A 19428-nucleotide genomic window follows, 5' to 3' on the forward strand; every position below is an offset into this window, starting at 1 on the left:
AGAAGAGACCGAGAATAGTGACTGATCTTGGACAACTTTGAAGTAGAGAAAGTACATTCTTTGTGAGCACTGAACTCAAGGGAAAGATGTACAATGAGATGAGGGAACTCAGGGGATTACTATACCTCCTCTAGTGGCCTATAGATGCATAAGGGCTGTGGGTGTGAAGGGTGATGAGGGGGTTTGAATAGAGTAGTAGTAGGATTACATTGGCTTAATCACCTCAAGCGATCGAACAGGAGGGGGAAACGGCATCCATTTGGAAATGTGCCGGTGTGGAGGGGGGCTTTGTCTACGGTGTGTATATTTTGTGGGAGTGTACTACTACACACCTGAGTGGATAGACCTCCTGACAGTACATATATCTAACCCATCAACTAAACAGTCACGTCAACAACGTGAAAGAACACCACTGACAGATCTGCAGCAGATGAGACCACCGCCGAGCGAACGCCCACTCCTACTTCCACTGTGTATCCGACTGCCTGGAAAACAAATCTGCTTCGTGCCGCGGCTCTCTGTACACAAAGCCGGTTGACTGTTATTGCTGTACTCAGATACTCAGTCCACCTGACCATGAAAAACAAGGTGCTCTGTAATTACGCCAATCTTATGTTTGTTCTCCCGCTCCGCAATTCCCCTCCATCATCTCTCCTCACTTGTGTCTGTGCTGTTATGTTCAGTGATTGGGTGAAGAGAATAAGAGAGAAAGGGAGGATATTAAAAGATAAATAAAAAGGGAATGAGAGAACAGAAACCGAGAACTAGCGAGTTACAGCATGAGAAGTTGCGTGAGAGATGGAAGGAGGTGAGAGTGAATACCGAGAAAGATGTGTGAGAAAGAAAAGGAGGGCTGTGACTATGTCAACGGCCATGATGGCACGCATTGTCAGACAAAATGTCCACCATGAGCTCCTATCCCTGAGGGCAGATGTAGGGAGCGAGAGTTGTAATTAGAGGTCGACCGATTAATCAGGGCTGATATCAAGTTTTCATAACAATCGGAAATCGGTATTTTTGGGCGCTAATTTAAAAAAAATGCTTTATACCTTTAATTAACTAGGCAAGTCAGTTAAGAACACATTCTTATTTTCAATGACTTCCTAGGAACGGTGGGTTAACTGCCTCGTTCAGGGGCTGAAAGTTAACTAGTCCAATGCTCTAACTACCTGCCTGCCTCTCATTGCACTCCACGAGGAGCCTGCCTGTTACACGAATGCAGTAGAAGCCAAGATAAGTTGCTAGCTAGCATTAAACCTATCATAATCACTATCATTATAACTACACATGGTTGATGATATTACTAGTTTATCTAGAGTGTCCTGCGTTGCATATAATCGATGCAACGCTGGGGGATGATTTAACAAAAGCGCATTTGCAAGAAAAGCACCATCGATGGACGACTGTACCTAACCATAAACACCAATGCCTTTCTTAAAATCAATACACAGAAGTATATATTTTTAGACCTGCATATTTAGCTAAAAGATATCCAGGTTAGCAGACAATATTAACCAGGTGAAATTGTGTCACTTCTCTTGCGTTCATTGCACGCAGAGTCAGGGTATATACAACAGTTTGGGCAGCCTGGCTCATTGCGAACTAATTTGCCAGAATTTTACATAATTATGATATAATATTGAAGGTTGTGCAATGTAACAAGAATATTTAGACTTAGGGATGCCACCCGTTAAGATAAAATACCGAACGGTTCCGTATCACTGAAATAATAAACATTTCATTTTCGAAATGATAGTTCTGGATTCGACCATATTAAATGACCAAAGGCTCGTATTTCTGTGTGTTATAATTAAGTCTATGATTTGATAGAGCAGACTGACTGATGGTAGGCAGCAGCAGGCTCGTAAGCATTCATTCAAACAGTACTTTCGTGCATTTGCCAGCAGCTCTTCGCAAGCACAGCGCTGTTTATGACTTCAAGCCTATTAGCCTAATGGCTGGTGTAACTGATGTGAAATGGCTAGCTAGTTAGCGGGGTGCGCGCTAATAGCGTGTCAAACGTCACTCGCTCTGAGACTTGGAGTAGTTATTCCCCTTGCTCTGCAAGGGCCGCGGCTTTGTGGATCGTTGGGTAACGCTGATTCAAGTGTGGCTGTTGTCGATGAGTTCCTGGTTCGAGCCCAGGTAGCGGCGAGGAACGGAAGCTACACTGTTACACTGGCAATACTATAGTGCCTATAAGAACATCCAATAGTCAAAGGTTAATGAAATACAAATGGTATAGAGAGAAATAGTCCTATAAATACTATATTAACTACAACCGAAAACCTCTTACCTTGGAATATTGAAGTTTCATGTTAAAAGGAACCACCAAGTTTCATATGTTCTCATGTTCTGAGCAAGGAACTCAAATGTTAGATTTTTTACATGGCATATATTGCACTTTTACTTCTCCAACACTTTGTTTTTGCATTATTTAAACCAAATTGAACACGTTTCATTATTTATTTGAGGCTAAATAGATTTTTATTGATGTATTATATTATGTTAAAATAAGTGTTCATTCAGTATTGTTGTAATTGCCATTATAATAAATAAATAAATAAAATAAATAAACAAATAAATAGATAAATAAATAGGCCGATTAATTGGTATCTGTTTTTTTTGGTCCTCCAATAATCGGTATCGGCGTTGAAAAATCATAATTGGTCGACCTCTAGTTGTATGAAGCGAGAGGCAGGGGGTTTAACAGCGGCTTGGCCTGCTCCGATTTGCAACTAAAAGAACATGATAATTGCTCATGTTGCTGCCGGCCCAATGAGTGACATCTCACCAATCCTGGACCTGGAAGGATTGTCTAATCTTGAGTGGCAGTGTGAGCTTCCAATGACATGAGCATCCAATGACATGACGTAAACGGTTGGAGAACGAGGGCTGAGGCGCTCTGTCAATCCAAAATGCTTTGCTGTCCACCCAGACCCCAAGACCGATAACTAATAAGCACTCCAACGCCTGAGTGGGTCTGAGTAAACAGACCAGGGCTCATGCAGACAGTCTAATTGGCTATCGGAGCTAAATAAATTGTTAGTTGTAGTGAATGTACATGACAGCACAATCATGCTGGGGGAAATACAGTATGCGTCAAGGACGGCTTGTTTTGCAAATCATACAGGGGAGAAAACAATTCACTTAACCTACAAGATACGCGGGTCATAGGTGTAGATTATTTGGTTTGACAGCATTTGAAATTGAACTGCTCATGACAACAGCGAAGGGTAGAATAGTTAAGTCTAAATTAATTAATGTGCATAAAAGCATGCGGACTTGCTTCAAGACAATTAAAAACAGCAGACATTTGAGAAACAGATGCCTGTGCTTAAAATAACACAATAGCTTTGTCACTTGATCACAGGTGGCGAGCTAACACCTTAATCACAGCGGTGCTCAAAAGTGAGACATCGCAGTGGTTCTCGGCGGGCGAATTGAACTATTTTAATGCACCAGAATGTTTTAAAGGCTTTAGGCTAATGCTAAATGCTAAGCAGGTGAATAGTCCTTCTGATACTTTTCATAAACACGTCATTAGCAAAGGCTTGAAAGCATTTACTAAGTCGCTCTGGATAAGAGCGTCTGCTAAATGACTTAAATGTAATGTAATGTTAATCGTATGAGTAACGCAGCAGCTATGTCATCAAGGAAAGGTATGCAGCAGTGGCGCTGAGTTGGACCACTTGAGCATGGGTTACAAAATCTTACGGAGCGGTTTTCTCCATGGAAGTGGACCCTAGGGATCTATCATGCTTACCTGATTGTAAAGGTTGTAAGAAGTCATTATTAACCCCTTTAAAAGGCATTAGGTCAGTCTCTAAACCTTCTCATAAAAGATCGGTAATGTTTTCATCCCATCATGTCCTCTTGAGTAACAAACAGATCAAACCACAAGCAAATCATGAGAGGTTTACATCCTAATCTCATGGAATCACCAAGAAATGGTCAAACAATTAGCTAGGCACCAGCCTGTCTGTTCATTTGACATGTCAATAAAACGAGTCACTGAAAATAGTGAAAGACTTTTCCAATTACTCTCTCCATTAGCTGGTATGATTATATAAAGCATAAGCCTACTACAGAATTGACTCTAGAAATCAGAATTATTACATTAATACATATTCATTTAAGATAGAAATACCCCAGAAACCATTCAAATCGGTCTTTGTTTGATGGATTTCCATCTACATATGCACCACCACCACCATAAAAATCCAGTCCCTGTCGGTTTCTTTCACACTACCCCATTCAGCCACCACCACCATAAAAATCCAGTCCCTGTCGGTTTCTTTCACACTACCCCATTCAGCCATCACGTCTTAAGCAAACAGCACAGTATCTCTTACTCCCCTTGACAACAGCCACAAAAGAAAGAAGTCAGTCGGCTGCCTCGCAGCTAATTGCCCTTTGCCTAGCTCCTCCCTCTTCATAACAGATCAAAGGTAATAATCCTCTGCTAATCCACTGTGGTGTGCCTGCCCTCGCTGCTGTTATGCTCATTATGGCCGCCTTGAATTGGCCGGACTGGATATGCCATTCATTGTCTCCTCCTCCTCGCCCAGCCCTTGTCCGTTCTAAAGAAAAGGGACCTTGCGACGGTCTCTCAAAACGCCAAGGTCTCCTCCAGCCACAATGGCTCCATTTCACAGCAAAACACCAATTTCACGGCTGGGCGGCCACTGGATAATTAGATGAGCCTTGAGTGGACATGGTGACGCTCGCCTCAGCTCTGTGAGAAGAAAACAAGACAGTGTTCTCTAAAGAGAGGCTAGGGAGAGGGCTACTGAGTTCAACACAGGGCTGGCTTTGTTTGGGTCTCACTTGTCGCTTTATTGCATTAAATGAGTATGGGATGTGTGGCAATTCTTGGTGGAAGTTAGTCTTTCTGGTTGTTGCTCCATGCAGTTTTGTGTGTTATTGGAGTCGTTTGATATCCGTGAGCAGTGAGATGTGGAGATGTTTTGATCAGTCACTTGTTGCTTCCTACCCATCAAATAGCAACGTGACTGGATTTTGTTGTTCCCAAAACAATGTCACCAATCAGGACAATGAATTCTAGCTTGTGGCTATAGCAACATTGAAAGGAGAATTTTGTTAAGTACCTGCCTTGCTGCTGTTTTGAAATACCAGGTACATGTAAATGACATAGTCCATCTCTCACAAATGTACACATGCTAAGTGTATGGCTAGATATACAACTGACCCATCATATTTGATAGCTCCAATTTGTATCTTCAATTTTCCAATAGACATCGAAGTTTCTGTAGAGAATGTAACGTTTTATGAATTTAAGGTAAAGTGTATTTAGGCTTAAATGCAAAAAATAGTGCATTATTTTTCACGAGGAATATAAAACTGCAACAGGTGGAATTACCATTGCCTACCTTACCTCTGCCAACAGTTCTATCTTAGGAACTATTACCATTGCCTACCTTACCTCTGCCAACAGTTCTATCTTAGGAACTATTACCATTGCCTACCTTACCTCTGCCAACAGTTCTATCTTGGGAACCATTGCCTACCTTACCAACAGTTCTATCTTGGGAAACTATTACCATTGCCTACCTTACCTCTGCCAACAGTTCTATCAAACAGTTCTATCTTGGGAAATATTACCATTGCCTACCTTACCTCTGCCAACAGTTCTATCTGGGGAACTATTACCATTGCCTACCTTACCTCTGCCAACAGTTCTATCTTGGGAACTATTACCATTGCCTACCTTACCTCTGCCAACAGTTCTATCTTGGGAACTATTACCATTGCCTACCTTACCTCTGCCAACAGTTCTATCTTGGGAACTATTACCATTGCCTACCTTACCTCTTCTATCTTGGGAACTACCATTGCCTACCTTACCTCTGCCAACAGTTCTATTACTTGGTAAATGCCAACAGTTCTATCTGGGAAGTTCTATTACCATTGCCTACCTTACCTCTGCCAACAGTTCTATCTGGGAAACTATTACCATTGCCTACCTTACCTCTGCCAACAGTTCTATTTCTTTACCATTCCTACCTTACCTGTAGTTCTAGAAATATTACCATTGAGGGAACTATTAGTTTGGACCTGCCAACAGTTCTATCTGGGGAACTTTTACAATTTCTTGGTCGTAGTGTAGAGAAAGAGTAGTTTGGACCTGAGAGAGGATGTACATTTATAGAAGTTGAACAGTTTCATTCAGACCGTATAATGTGACCATACCCTGCTGTTGCTTCCCTATAAAAAAATGTAAAACGTGGTTTTGTAGAGTTGATAGTTTCACGGACAGTTAAGCTACTCACAACGGACCAATTTCAACCAGATATTCAGTTTCTCACAGTCACGAACACTGTCCCTATGCTCAGACAAAACTGCCATTGTCTGCCCCACACTTATTCTGTGGCATAACATGACATCTAAACAATAGCACATGACACGCACATTACATTTAAAAAAAATGTTTCTGGGATGTAGGCTGTGGGGACTTACCATGAGTAGTACACAAAGGCCTCACAGTGAGACGGGTGGGGCAGCTACAGGCTCAAGCCTAAGCCCTTCTCCCATCTCCCAACTGATGCACTCTGGTGTATCTGCAAAAGAGAAAACATCAGTAAGTATTTCATAGTGTCAACAGTCAGCATTACAGCCAACCTTTGCATAACCCGCTAACTGAATAACAGTTTCATTTTCAAATAAGGTTTATATTCTCAGACTGCATGGCAGACAACATAGGAGTTTGGGATTTTTAATTAAGACATTAGCTTCATATGAATATGGGGCACAGTAATACATGGCGAAGTAAGCATGAGGACACACCACAGACTCCTGCATTGCTTGCTGTTTGGGGTTTTAGGCTGGGTTTCTGTATAGCACTTTGAGACATCTGCTGATGTAAAAAGGGCTTTATAATACATTTGATTGATTGGCTCCTCCCCTGGGAGAAGAGAGGGAGAGATTCTGCCAAGGCCGAGCCATGAGAAACATAAAAGAAAAGAAACTCAGATCTGTCAGAATCATTTTTCAACAATCTGGCCCCGTTCCTAGACATCCTTCGTTCTTTTACCCTTTCTCCTCCCTCTATTTTGGTGTTCATGTCTTTTTTTTCCTCGAAGGAGCACCTTGACCCCTTACATGCAGACATCACCGCTCGCGTTGCAAAATAAATGTAGACATGCATGTTATTCAATTACTGCACCCACACTGCTTGCACGCACCAACAAGCGTCTGCGTTGCCAAGAGCTAAAGTAGAAGTCAGTTCTATTTGTGATGCTGATTGCGCTGCAAGTCCTGCCTCTCCCATCTCCTCATTGGTTAAAAGAAGCATATACCCACGTGCCATCTCCTCATTGGTTATACCCACGTGGGTGACTGAAAGACGAATGAGGTCGGTGGTGATAATACACTTTTAATGAAAGTTAATTGCCAATCGCCATATACAGTTGAAGTCGGAAGATTACATACACTGAGGTTGGAGTCATTAAAACTTGTTTTTTTCAACCACTCCACAAATTTCTTGTTAACAAACTATAGTTTTGGCAAGTCGATTAGAACATTTACTTTGTGCGTGACACAAGTAATTTTTCCAACAATTGTTTGCAGACAGATTATTTCACTGTATCACAATTGCAGTGATACACTAAGTTGACTGTGCCTTTAAACAGCTTGGAAAATTCCAGAAAATGATGTCATTGCTTTAGAAGCTTCTGATAGGCTAATTGACATAATTTGTGTCAAATGGAGGTGTACCTGTGGATGTATTTCCAGGCCTACCTTCAAACTCAGTGCCTCTTTGTTTGACATCATGGGAAAATCAAAAGAAATCAGCCCAAAATTGTAGACCTCCACAAGCCTGGTTCATCCTTGGGAGCAATTTCCAAACGCCTGAAGGTACCACGTTCATCTGTACAAACAATAGTATGCAAGTATAAAGACCATGGGACAACGCAGCCGTCATACCACTCAGGAAGGAGACGCGTTCTGTCTCCTAGAGATGAATGTACTTTGGTGTGAAAAATGCAAAGCAATCCCAGAACAGCAGCAAAGGACCTTGTGAAGATGCTGGAGGAAACAGGTACAAACCTGAAAGGCCGCGTTTGGTGTGGGGGGACAAAATCAACTTGCGCTCGATGGTGCGGGGCCGGTTTGGGTACGGTGTTACAGCGCATGGAAAGTTTCCAAATGTTCCGCACAAGAGGAGACATGCATAAGGGGTCTTACCTCAGGTTTCTAAAAGTGAACTCACGGGCAACGCAAGGTGCATGCAACACACGGTGTGTGATACAGATACAACTGAGCTATAGCCAAAACACCAGAGATGACAGATGAGAAACGGAGGAGCAGCCCGGTAGACTGGAGCGAATCAAGGGATTTTAAGTAAGCGACACCCGAACCTGCTCAACTACATGAAAGTTGCACATCCTCTATGTCGTCATGATTTCCCCCAAGGCATCAAAGGTCCCCATCTCTTGCAGCACTGGCTTTTATGATAACAAAAGAAAGGCTGCGTTACACATGTATGGTCGAGTGAAATATACCTACATGTGGAAGACTAACACAATGCTCAGACTCAAGAGGCTTGCACAAACTGTACTGGCTGACATCTCATGTGGAATTGATGTGGTATTTTTGCATTCAGGTACTAGTCAAATTCAAACAATGTTTAGCAGTATTCTTGGCTATTAAACTGACCAGGAAAGGCAGAGAGCAGAAGGGGGAGAGAAGAGTTATTATTTATGCTTTATAGCTGTTGACAGTGCAGAGTGATCCAATACTAGTCAAAGTGAAGTGATATTTCCCCCAAGAAATAAGTTACATATAAGGAGACGCACAAACACACATGCACAAGCGAACACAGAGGGATATAATTCAATACCCTGAATCCACTAGGGGAGTGGGGTGATTTTCCAGTTAGGTTATTTGTCTTTGGCTGAGGGAGTAAGCTTAGAGCCCCTTCACTCAGAGAAAGCATACACACTGGGCTAGGGGAATTTAAATCACCCACAAGTTCAGTCATCCAAACCAGAGAATGAAAGTAAGAGGGTGCATCTCAATAGTCTAAAGTAGCTCTCTGAGTGAATTTAAAAAGCAGGAAAGATGAAAGAATTTAGCCTAAAAGCTATTGGAAATTTTTTTTCACCTCCACACATCAGCGCAGACAAAGGAAAAGAAGGTGCTTGGCCAATTGAGTTGAAATCTGGACAACGTACAATAGGTTGGCAGCAAAACTTCAAGTAGCCTACACCATCATCCACCCACCACCAGACAATAGCAGCTCTGAGGACAGAGTTAGCCATATTACAGTGAATGCTTCAACCAATACTCACTCTGACAAAGCATACGGATTCTTATTCAAGCCACAAAATGGCCAATGTGTTGGAGGGTTGCGATCTGCGGGTCCCTATTCAGCCGAATGAGAGGGCAACTGATTTGCTGGGGAAGGATTGAGAAGCGATAGAGATCATTCACTTTGTCTGAGAGGGCAGCCCTTGACTCCTACATGCTCTGGCGGGTGTTGGCCCCGGGCGGGGAGGAGAGAATATGGGATCTGTCACATATGCAAATCCTGGCTACGAGTCGCTGGGTGCTCTGAACAAAACAGACATTATGTGAAGAGTTTATAGGAAAGAGAGAGAGGGAGATTCGGGTGGTGAGAGCAAGGATGAGTGAAGTGGAGATAAAGTTTTAAAAAACGAGGGAAAGGTATAAAACAGGCTGCACATGAAGATGAAAGACCCAGATGAAGGTGCAGACACACGCACACACACACTATGCTCAAAGAAACCACAGAACTAGACAAGCCACACACAGCACAATGGACAAATAGTCAAAAGGAGAAGAAAAAAAATCTCCACCCACCCACAGAAAGATACTCAATCCACACATACTGTGCAATTCACACACACACACACACACACACACACACACACACACACACACACACACACACACACACACACACGCATCAGGAATCCCAAACATGTTGTGAGACTGAGCACCCTGGGATTTGAGCAGGGAGCACAGCCGCAGGGTCACGCTGCCATTACGACAGGATTGGAAAGAAGGGGGTGAGGGTTTGGAGTTGCTGAGCACAGCACTGGGATTGCCACACTGGAGAAGCTCTGAGGTGTTTGTTTGTCCTGTGTTTAACAGAGCCCCTCTCGACCACAGGACACCAAAGACCTCCAGTCAGTCAAGTGTGGCAACTCCAGTCACAGTCTCTTCTAGAGGTCGACCGAATATGATTTTTCAACGCCGATACCGATTAATCGGCCGATTGAGAAGGAAAAAACCTATTTGTAATAATGACAATTACAACAATACTGAATTAACGCTTATTTTAACTTAATATAATACATCAATAAAATCAATTTAGCCTCAAGTAAATAATGAAACATGTTCAATTTGGTTTAAATAATGCAAAAACAGTGTTGGAGAAGAACGTAAAAGTGCAATATGTGCTATGTAAGAAGGGAAGGGAAACAACCACCCCAAGGCTCAGAGCGAGTTAAGTTTGAAACAATATTAGCGAGCGCTAACTAGCCAGCCATTTCACTTCGGTCACACCAGCCACATTTCTGGAGTTGATAGGTTTGAAGTCATAAACAGCGCAATGCTTGACGCACAACGAAGAGCTGCTGGCAAAACGCACTAAAGTGCTGTTTGAATGATTGTTTACGCGCCTGCTTCTGCCTTCCACCGCTCTGTCAGATACTTAGATACTTGTATGCTTAGTCAGATTATATGCAACACAGGACATGCTAGATAATATCTAGTAATATCATCAACCATGTGTAGTTAACTAGTGATTATGATTGATTGATTTTTGTAAGATAAATTTAAATGCTAGCTAGCAACTTACCTTGGCTTACTGCATTTGCGTAACAGGCAGTCTCCTTGTGGAGTGCAACGAAAGAGAGGCAGGTCGTTATTACGTTGAACTAGTTAACTGTAAGGTTGCAAGATTGGATCCCCGAGCTGACAAGGTGAAAATCTGTCTTTCTGCCCCTGAACGAGGCAGTTAACCCAACATTCCTAGGCCGTCATTGAAAATAAGAATGTGTTCTTAACTGATTTGCCAAGTTAAATAAAGATTAAATAAAGGGGTAAAAAAACAAACATTTAATAAATAAATATATATTTTTTTAAATATGTAAAAAAAAAAAAAAAAAAAAAAATTCGGCAAATCGGCACCCAAAAATAATGATTTCCGATTGTTATGAAAACTTGAAATCGGCCCTAATTAATCGGCCATTCCGATTAATTGGTCGACCTCTAGTCTCTTCACAGTGGAATCAAGTAGCTCTTACAAAAGCAGCGTCAACTCGTGCTACATATCAAATGTAGGCCTACTAGCTAATTAACATCACGAGATGGGACATGGTTATGGAAGGCTATCCAGTTTGAGTTGTCATCAGCAGTCCTGAGGTAAAGGAGACTATAGGCTGTTCTAGGGCTGCCACACCCAAACCCCTTTCTGCGTGGGCACCATACTCCTACACAGAGTGATGAAAATCATTTCTAAGCTCCAGACGTTTGGGTGGCAGTGTGTATATTGCACTTATGGTATGAAAGCCTCGATTGTTGCTTCCTCAGAGTAGAGCTGGCTGAAGTGAGTTGTATAATGGTATGCAGAGAGAAGAATAATGAGGTACGGCAAACCAAACCACACAGCCAACAGTGAATAGATGCTCATTCAGATCCTCATTCTTACTGGGGACATTTACTGAAGAATGGAGACATTAGAGGCAAAGAGTCAATTGTTCCCAGTATCTGGTCTGGTCCCCAGATGTAGCATTATGTGGCCCTCCAGAAGATGAACAATGGTTAACCTACATTTGGATCTCTTTTTTTACGCTGCAAAAACCTTATCGGTCCATTTGCGTTTTGATACAAAAAACAGCTCAGTAATGAGATGTTACCAGGATTAGATATATTTGTGTTAAAAACATTTTGAAGGTGCTGAAAAAGCCAACACCTTGTAGAGACAGTAGATAGTTTCAGTAGAGCACAATGACTTGGCACTTTGCCAGCTTAAGTTTCCCAAGTACTCCACTAATTTTAGCACAGCTCGAGTGCTAGATGGATGATCCCAACTCCATGGTGACTCCAAGGCTCAGTGAAGTGTGTGTGTGGGGGTCATTCCGTAAATCTGGATAACTCTGGTCTAGACACGCATACTAAAGCTCAGGATCGGAGGAAGGGAAGGGGGAGGGGGCTCTCAGGCAAACCATCTGTCTTCAAGCTGATCAAAATCTTGATTACAAGATGATGTGGAGTGGGATTTGGATAGCCTGCATCTTTAGGATATTCATCCTAAACACTACTGAATAACCCACAACACATGGGTCATAGGATGCATTCAACAGATACATCCTGTGTACCATTCATGTTTGTGATTAGAGGATAGTATGCTCTGTAGCGTACACCAAAAACTTGCATCCTTTCTCCAGGAAGTGCACTTCAGATTTTAATGGCCCTCGATGTGTCCTGGTTGACCATTTTGGTATTTATAGATTTGAGTCTTTTCAATAAATCACAAAATGGTCATGCATCTCCTTAACAGGGGACTTGCCCCAATGCCTGCCCCCCTACTTGCTACCCATAGCATATATATTTAGGCCACTCTTTGTTTGCGTAAAGGGCACTGAGCAATAGAAGGTCAGAGGATAAGCCCAACATGGATAAAAATATATGGGGAAGAAGAATTGAGGGGAGTACAAAACCCCCTCCTTGCTGTCACCATGGTCACATTAGGCCAGTAAGTGTTTGCAGTCACTTCAGCCAACTATAATTTCTGTGCAACTTAAAAACAAAACTAAATATTTGTGGTAGACAGAGAGAGACACTAAGCTTTAATATTTCTAGCGAGATGAGCAATCAGAATGTTCTGGGTCCTCATTCTAGTTCATGTTCTGACTGCATGATTTTCTTTTCAAAAGGGTTTAATTTATTGCTTGCCTTCTTGGCTATCAGACCGGAGGTGACAGCCAGACAAGAAAACAAATAAGAGAAGACTCATTCCACACAGAATGAAACTCAATGAAGCATATATTCTCTTCCTCCTCAGAGCACCGCTGCTATTCAGTACCCAGTGCCCCCCCGGCAGACTGAATTTGTCATTCCTTAGTATGAAATAACATTGGTCCCCCCACTCCTACCCCCTCATGTTCCCCCTGACACCCCTCTCAGCCATCCAACTTCATCTCTCATTCCCTTAAAAGCAGCCTGATCTGCTCCTATTTCCCGTTGGCCTGCTGTGCCCCTGCCAGGGGGGCTTAGCAGGGTTAACGCCCCAGGCAGAGGGGCAAGGGGTCTGTGGCGAGGGAAGGGCTTGGCGAGAAGCCAGCCCGGTTCCTTCTGTGGTCAGTGACAGGTCAGTAAAAAGACCCTGTCAGGGCTGATGCACGAGGACAGGCAGAAAAGGGAAGGAGAGGTGACAGGTAGACACCCAGTCCTCCATCCTCTTAGCATTCTGCCAGGACCCAACACAGAGCCAAGGGTTACGCCTGTCAGATGTCATTCAGGACCAACCTTCCTGCGGTCACTCCACCAGATTTCCACGTCTGTATGTACTGAGCACATTTAATATCAGTCTTTCCCAGCAGGGGGTTCTTGTTCCTGGGCTTAGACCTACATTTTAGCCATGTCTCCCTTCTCCCGGATCCTTGTCTCTGGTGGCACAGCGTCCATCTGTGCATTATATCCATCTGTGCTTTGGTTTCATAAAGAGGTAATCAAGGAAGAGCTCCTCTCGGAGTCCAATAATAACTACTTAATTTTGCATAAAGTTATGTATCATATTCTCAAAATGTTTTGTGTTTGGAAAGAACATTACTTAGCTTGCTATTAAAACCATTTTAGTGTTACCACGTTTAACTACACTGAGGTTGTAAAGCTAGTTTCAAACCCCTAGAGAAAGGCTGTCAGTATAAGAGTTACCACAGCTCAGTCCTGCAAATGTAACCCCCCCCCCAAAAAAAAAAAAACTACATAAAAAAATAGAAAAGCTAGTAAGTGTCATTCTCTCACATCATTCTCTCACACCTAGCAATAGCAAAATACAAGTAGCAAACTGAATTACTGTTAACACAGAAAATACCAACCGTGTGCTTGGAGGTACCCATCAGGGCAACAATGATTCTCTCTAGCCCCGATAGCATATGGCACCTGTCATCCTAAACAAATCATTTCAGGATTTGCTGAACAACACATTGTTTGCTCCGAACTAATATAAAGACATTATTTAGATAACTCAAAATCAGTGAATTGCCTCGTGCATATAAGGCTGATGCCTAAGCAGAGACCTGGACCTTCATCTGTGGGGTCCTGAGTTGCTGCCAGTTATCCAGTGTACAGCAAAAACAAATCTCTGAGAAATGCATCTGATATCTCTATAAATCCAGTCTCAAATTTGCTGTGAGGTGTTCAGACCAAAAACGTCCCATGACATTGACGGCATATCCAAACAACACTCAACATATATTCCTGGTCTATCCTGAGGACTTGGGTCATTCCTTGAGTGATCCTCAAGACCAACAGCCCAAGGATGTCAAGTAGACAATAGGACCCTAGAAATGATGAATAGCGTGAGACTACTTTGTGGGTCAGGAAGTCATGATGTGCCAGAGAAGGACCAGAGTATGATGATATAAGAGCCTTCTCTGGGCTGGAGGAGCTCTACTGGTGCCTCGTTTTAAAATTAGCCATCCCCCATCCTTTACCATCCCTTCCAAAAATCCATCTCATTAAGTAAATTACACATCGGCGTGCCACCAGAGCGGAAAATTGCAATTTCACAGTCAGTCCCTTGGGACTGTGAGGAGTAGCACTCTGTCTGGCGAGACTGAAGTCTCAGTGTGTGCAGTCAAAGGTGAGGAAAGTCATAGGTGCTGTGTTTAAGACGTCTGAGGATGCCTGTAGAACTTTGACATGTCTTGCTCTGAATAGCCTGAGGGGATAAGTCAGTGTTGGAAGGTGGCAGAAGATACCAGTACTGTAGTCACAGGAACTGTGGGGGGGGGGGGGGGGATTCACACCTGATGGTCTATGTCTGACAACTGGGTCAGGGAGAAGACTGTTTGCATAAGAAAGGGGAGGCTGCCAAGAAATCTACTGGCCATATAAAGGGAAAAGGAGATACCTAGTCAGTTGTACAACTCAATGCATCTTCCGCAATTAACCCAACCCCGCTGAATCAGAGTGGTGGGGGGCTGCCTTAATCTCATCCACGTCTTCAGTGCCCGGGGAACAGTGAGATAACTGCCTTGCACAGGGGCAGAAAGACAGCTCCGGGATTCGATCCAGCAACCTTTCGGTTACTGGCCCAACTCTAACCACTAGGCTTAAAGCCACTAGGCTTCACTCAAGCTAAGCCCAAACAAATGAATGATATCCCTCTGGGAGGTGGGAGGTGTTCATTTCCTGACTTGCAAAGCCCTTAGAGGGAAAAAGTGGATTCTACTGATGATCTCAAATGTAATTTTTCCTCCCCATGAGGAACAATCTCTCAGTTACTCTAAACTGGAGAGTCATGATATCACTCTATTCCGTGATGTCCTTCTAAACTGAAACTTGAGTGAATGAAAAGAGAGTCATTGCATTTCTCTGATTTCCTCGAGGTTGAAGTCATCCAGGTTATTAAAACAACCTATTGTAATGGTTTTGGGTATCAGTAAACTATGATAGATGTAATTATTTTCATATAGGCTTCGACTGTTATGCCACTAGTGAAGGTAATCAATACAGTAACATATCGGATATTATTTTTGATCTTTCGTATCGTTTTGAGAATATCACAATATTATTTCTGCGCTAGTTGGCTGTACCTGCACCAAAACTCCAGTATTTTTCCTTCATAATTCTCCATCTTCTTTTTACAATAGGGCGCCATTTTATTTACAGCACTTTTATTTCCATAATTGAGCAAAAATGATTTTTTTCACGGCTCTGTCCGTCGGCAGCAGGCAAGGTGAACAATGTCTGGAACATCAAATCACAATAAAATCACAGTACCAAATCGCAATACATATAGAATTGTGAGAATCGCAGTACATATCATGCATCCAAGTATATGAGATAATATCGTACTGTAAGGTCCATGGCAATTCCCAGCCCTATTCGCCACCATTCCAAATGTGAGTATTTCAGTGGCTTTTCTGTGGAAGAGGATAAGCAACCTCCTCCAGAGTGTGATCTCCTGGTCTTAAGAACATAATGTGGTTCTTCAAAAGATACCTTTTCTATTTCAGACCCGTGCATGCTTCCATTCTGCACACACAGGGACATAACGCGAGAACGGCAGTACTTCCGGCGCCGACAGAGATGGCCGCCTCGCTTCGCGTTCCTAGGAAACTATGCAGTTTTTTTTTTTTACGTGTTATTTCTTACATTAGTACCCCAGGTCATCTTAGGTTTCATTATGTACAGTCGAGAAGAACTACTGTATATAAGATCAGCGTCAACTCACCATCAGTACGACCAAGAATATGTTTTTCGCGACGCGGATCCTGTGTTCTGCCTTACAAACAGGACAACGGAATGGATCGCATGCAGCGACCCAAAAAAACGACTCCGAAAAAGAGGGAAATGAGGCGGTCTTCTGGTCAGACTACAGAGATGGGCACATCGTGCCCCACTTCCTAGCATTCTTCTTGCCAATGTCCAGTCTCTTGACAACAAGGTTGATGAAATCCGAGCAAGGGTAGCATTCCAGAGGGACATCAGAGACTAACGTTCTGTGCTTCACGGAAACATGGCTCACTGGAGAGACGCTATCCGAAGCAGTGCAGCCAACGGGTTTCTCCACGCATCGCGCCGACAGAAACAAACACCTTTCTGGTAAGAAGAGGGGTGGGGGTGTATGCCTTATGGCTAACGAGGCATGGTGCGATGAAAGAAACATACAGGAACTCAAATCCTTCTGTTCACCTGATTTAGAATTCCTCACAATCAAATGTAGACCGCATTATCTACCAAGAGAATTCTCTTCGATTATAATCACAGCCGTATATATCCCCCCAAGCAGACACATCGATGGCTCTCAACGAACTTTATTTAACTCTTTGCAAACTGGAAACCATTTATCCGGAGGCTGCATTCATTGTTGCTGGGGATTTTAACAAGGCTAATCTGAAAACAAGACTCCCTAAATTTTATCAGCATATCGATTGCGCAACCAGGGGTGGAAAAACCTTGGATCACTGTTACTCTAACTTCCGCGACGTATATAAGGCCCTGCCCCGCCCCCCTTTCGGAAAAGCTGACCACGACTCCATTTTGCTGATACCTGCCTACAGACAAAAATTTTAAAAAGAAGCTCCCGCGCTGAGGTCTGTCCAACGCTGGTCCGACCAAGCTGACTCCACACTCCAAGACTGCTTCCATCACGTGGACTGGGACATGTTTCGTATTGCGTCAGATAACAACATTGACGAATACGCTGATTCGGTGTGCGAGTTCATTAGAACGTGCGTTGAAGATGTCGTTCTCATAGCAACGATTAAAACATTCCCTAACCAGAAACCGTGGATTGATGGCAGCATTCGCGTGAAACTGAAAGCGCAAACCACTGCTTTCAATCAGGGCAAGGTGTCTGGTAACATGACTGAATACAAACAGTGCAGCTATTCCCTCCGTAAGGCTATCAAACAAGCTAAGCGTCAGTACAGAGACAAAGTAGAATCTCAATTCAACGTCTCAGACACAAGAGGCATGTGGCAGGGTCTACAGTCAATCACGGACTACAGGAAGAAATCCAGCCCAGTCACGGACCAGGATGTCTTGCTCCCAGGCAGACTAAATAACTTTTTTGCCCGCTTTGAGGACAATACAGTGCCACTGACACGGCCTGCAACGGAAACATGCGGTCTCTCCTTCACTGCAGCCGAGGTGAGTAAAACATTTAAACGTGTTAACCCTCGCAAGGCTGCAGGCCCAGACGGCATCCCCAGCCGCGCCCTCAGAGCATGCGCAGACCAGCTGGCTGGTGTGTTTACAGACATATTCAATCAATCCCTATACCAGTCTGCTGTTCCCACATGCTTCAAGAGGGCCACCATTGTTCCTGTTCCCAAGAAAGCTAAGGTAACTGAGCTAAACGACTACCGCCCCGCCCCATAGCACTCACTTCCGTCATCATGAAGTGCTTTGAGAGACTAGTCAAGGACCATATCACCTCCACCCTACCTGACACCCTAGACCCACTCCAATTTGCTTACCGCCCAAATAGGTCCACAGACGATGCAATCTCAACCACACTGCACACTGCCCTAACCCATCTGGACAAGAGGAATACCTATGTGAGAATGCTGTTCATCGACTACAGCTCGGCATTCAACACCATAGTACCCTCCAAGCTCGTCATCAAGCTCGAGACCCTGGGTCTCGACCCCGCCCTGTGCAACTGGGTACTGGACTTCCTGACGGGCCGCCCCCAGGTGGTGAGGGTAGGTAACAACATCTCCTCCCCGCTGATCCTCAACACTGGGGCCCCACAAGGGTGCGTTCTGAGCCCTCTCCTGTACTCCCTGTTCACCCACAACTGCGTGGCCACGCACGCCTCCAACTCAATCATCAAGTTTGCGGACGACACAACAGTGGTAGGCTTGATTACCAACAACGACGAGACGGCCTACAGGGAGGAGGTGAGGGCCCTTGGAGTGTGGTGTCAGGAAAATAACCTCACACTCAACGTCAACAAAACTAAGGAGATGATTGTGGACTTCAGGAAACAGCAGAGGGAACACCCCCTATCCACATCGATGGAACAGTAGTGGAGAGAGTAGCAAGTTAAGTTCCTCGGCATACACATCACAGTCAAACTGAATTGGTCCACTCACACAGACAGCATCATGAAGAAGGCGCAGCAGCGCCTCTTCAACCTCAGGAGGCTGAAGAAATTCGGCTTGTCACCAAAAGCACTCACAAACTTCTACAGATGCACAATCGAGAGCATCCTGGCGGGCTGTATCACCGCCTGGTATGGCAACTGCTCCGCCCTCAACCGTAAGGCTCTCCAGAGGGTAGTGAGGTCTGCACAACGCATCACCGGGGGCAAACTACCTGCCCTCCAGGACACCTACACCACCCGATGTTACAGGAAGGCCATAAAGATCTACAAGGACATCAACCACCCGAGCCACTGCCTGTTCACCCCGCTATCATCCAGAAGGCGAGGTCAGTACAGGTGCATCAAAGCTGGGACCGAGAGACTGAAAAACAGCTTCTATCTCAAGGCCATCAGACTGTTAAACAGCCACCACTAACATTGAGTGACTGCTGCCAACACACTGACACTGACTCAACTCCAGCCACTTTAATAATGGGAATTGATGGGAAATTATGTAAATATATCACTAGCCACTTTAAACAATGCTACCTTATATAATGTTACTTACCCTACATTATTCTTCTCATATGCATACGTATATACCGTACTCT

The 19428-nt window shown here is 43.8% G+C and overlaps 1 protein-coding gene across 2 annotated transcripts in view; it reads right to left on the reverse strand.

Annotated features, from left to right (window-relative positions):
• The window catches only part of LOC135555575 (protein TANC2-like), a 138780-nt gene that overhangs the window by 94135 nt on the left and 25217 nt on the right, over positions 1-19428 (reverse strand). For both annotated transcript variants that reach the window (XM_064988131.1, XM_064988129.1), the window contains exon 2: positions 6481-6581. The gene's annotated coding sequence lies outside the window, so the exon portion shown is untranslated. The remainder of the gene's footprint in view (positions 1-6480; positions 6582-19428) is intronic.

This window comes from Oncorhynchus masou, chromosome 15, assembly GCF_036934945.1.
Source record: "Oncorhynchus masou masou isolate Uvic2021 chromosome 15, UVic_Omas_1.1, whole genome shotgun sequence".
Lineage (NCBI taxonomy): Eukaryota > Metazoa > Chordata > Actinopteri > Salmoniformes > Salmonidae > Oncorhynchus > Oncorhynchus masou.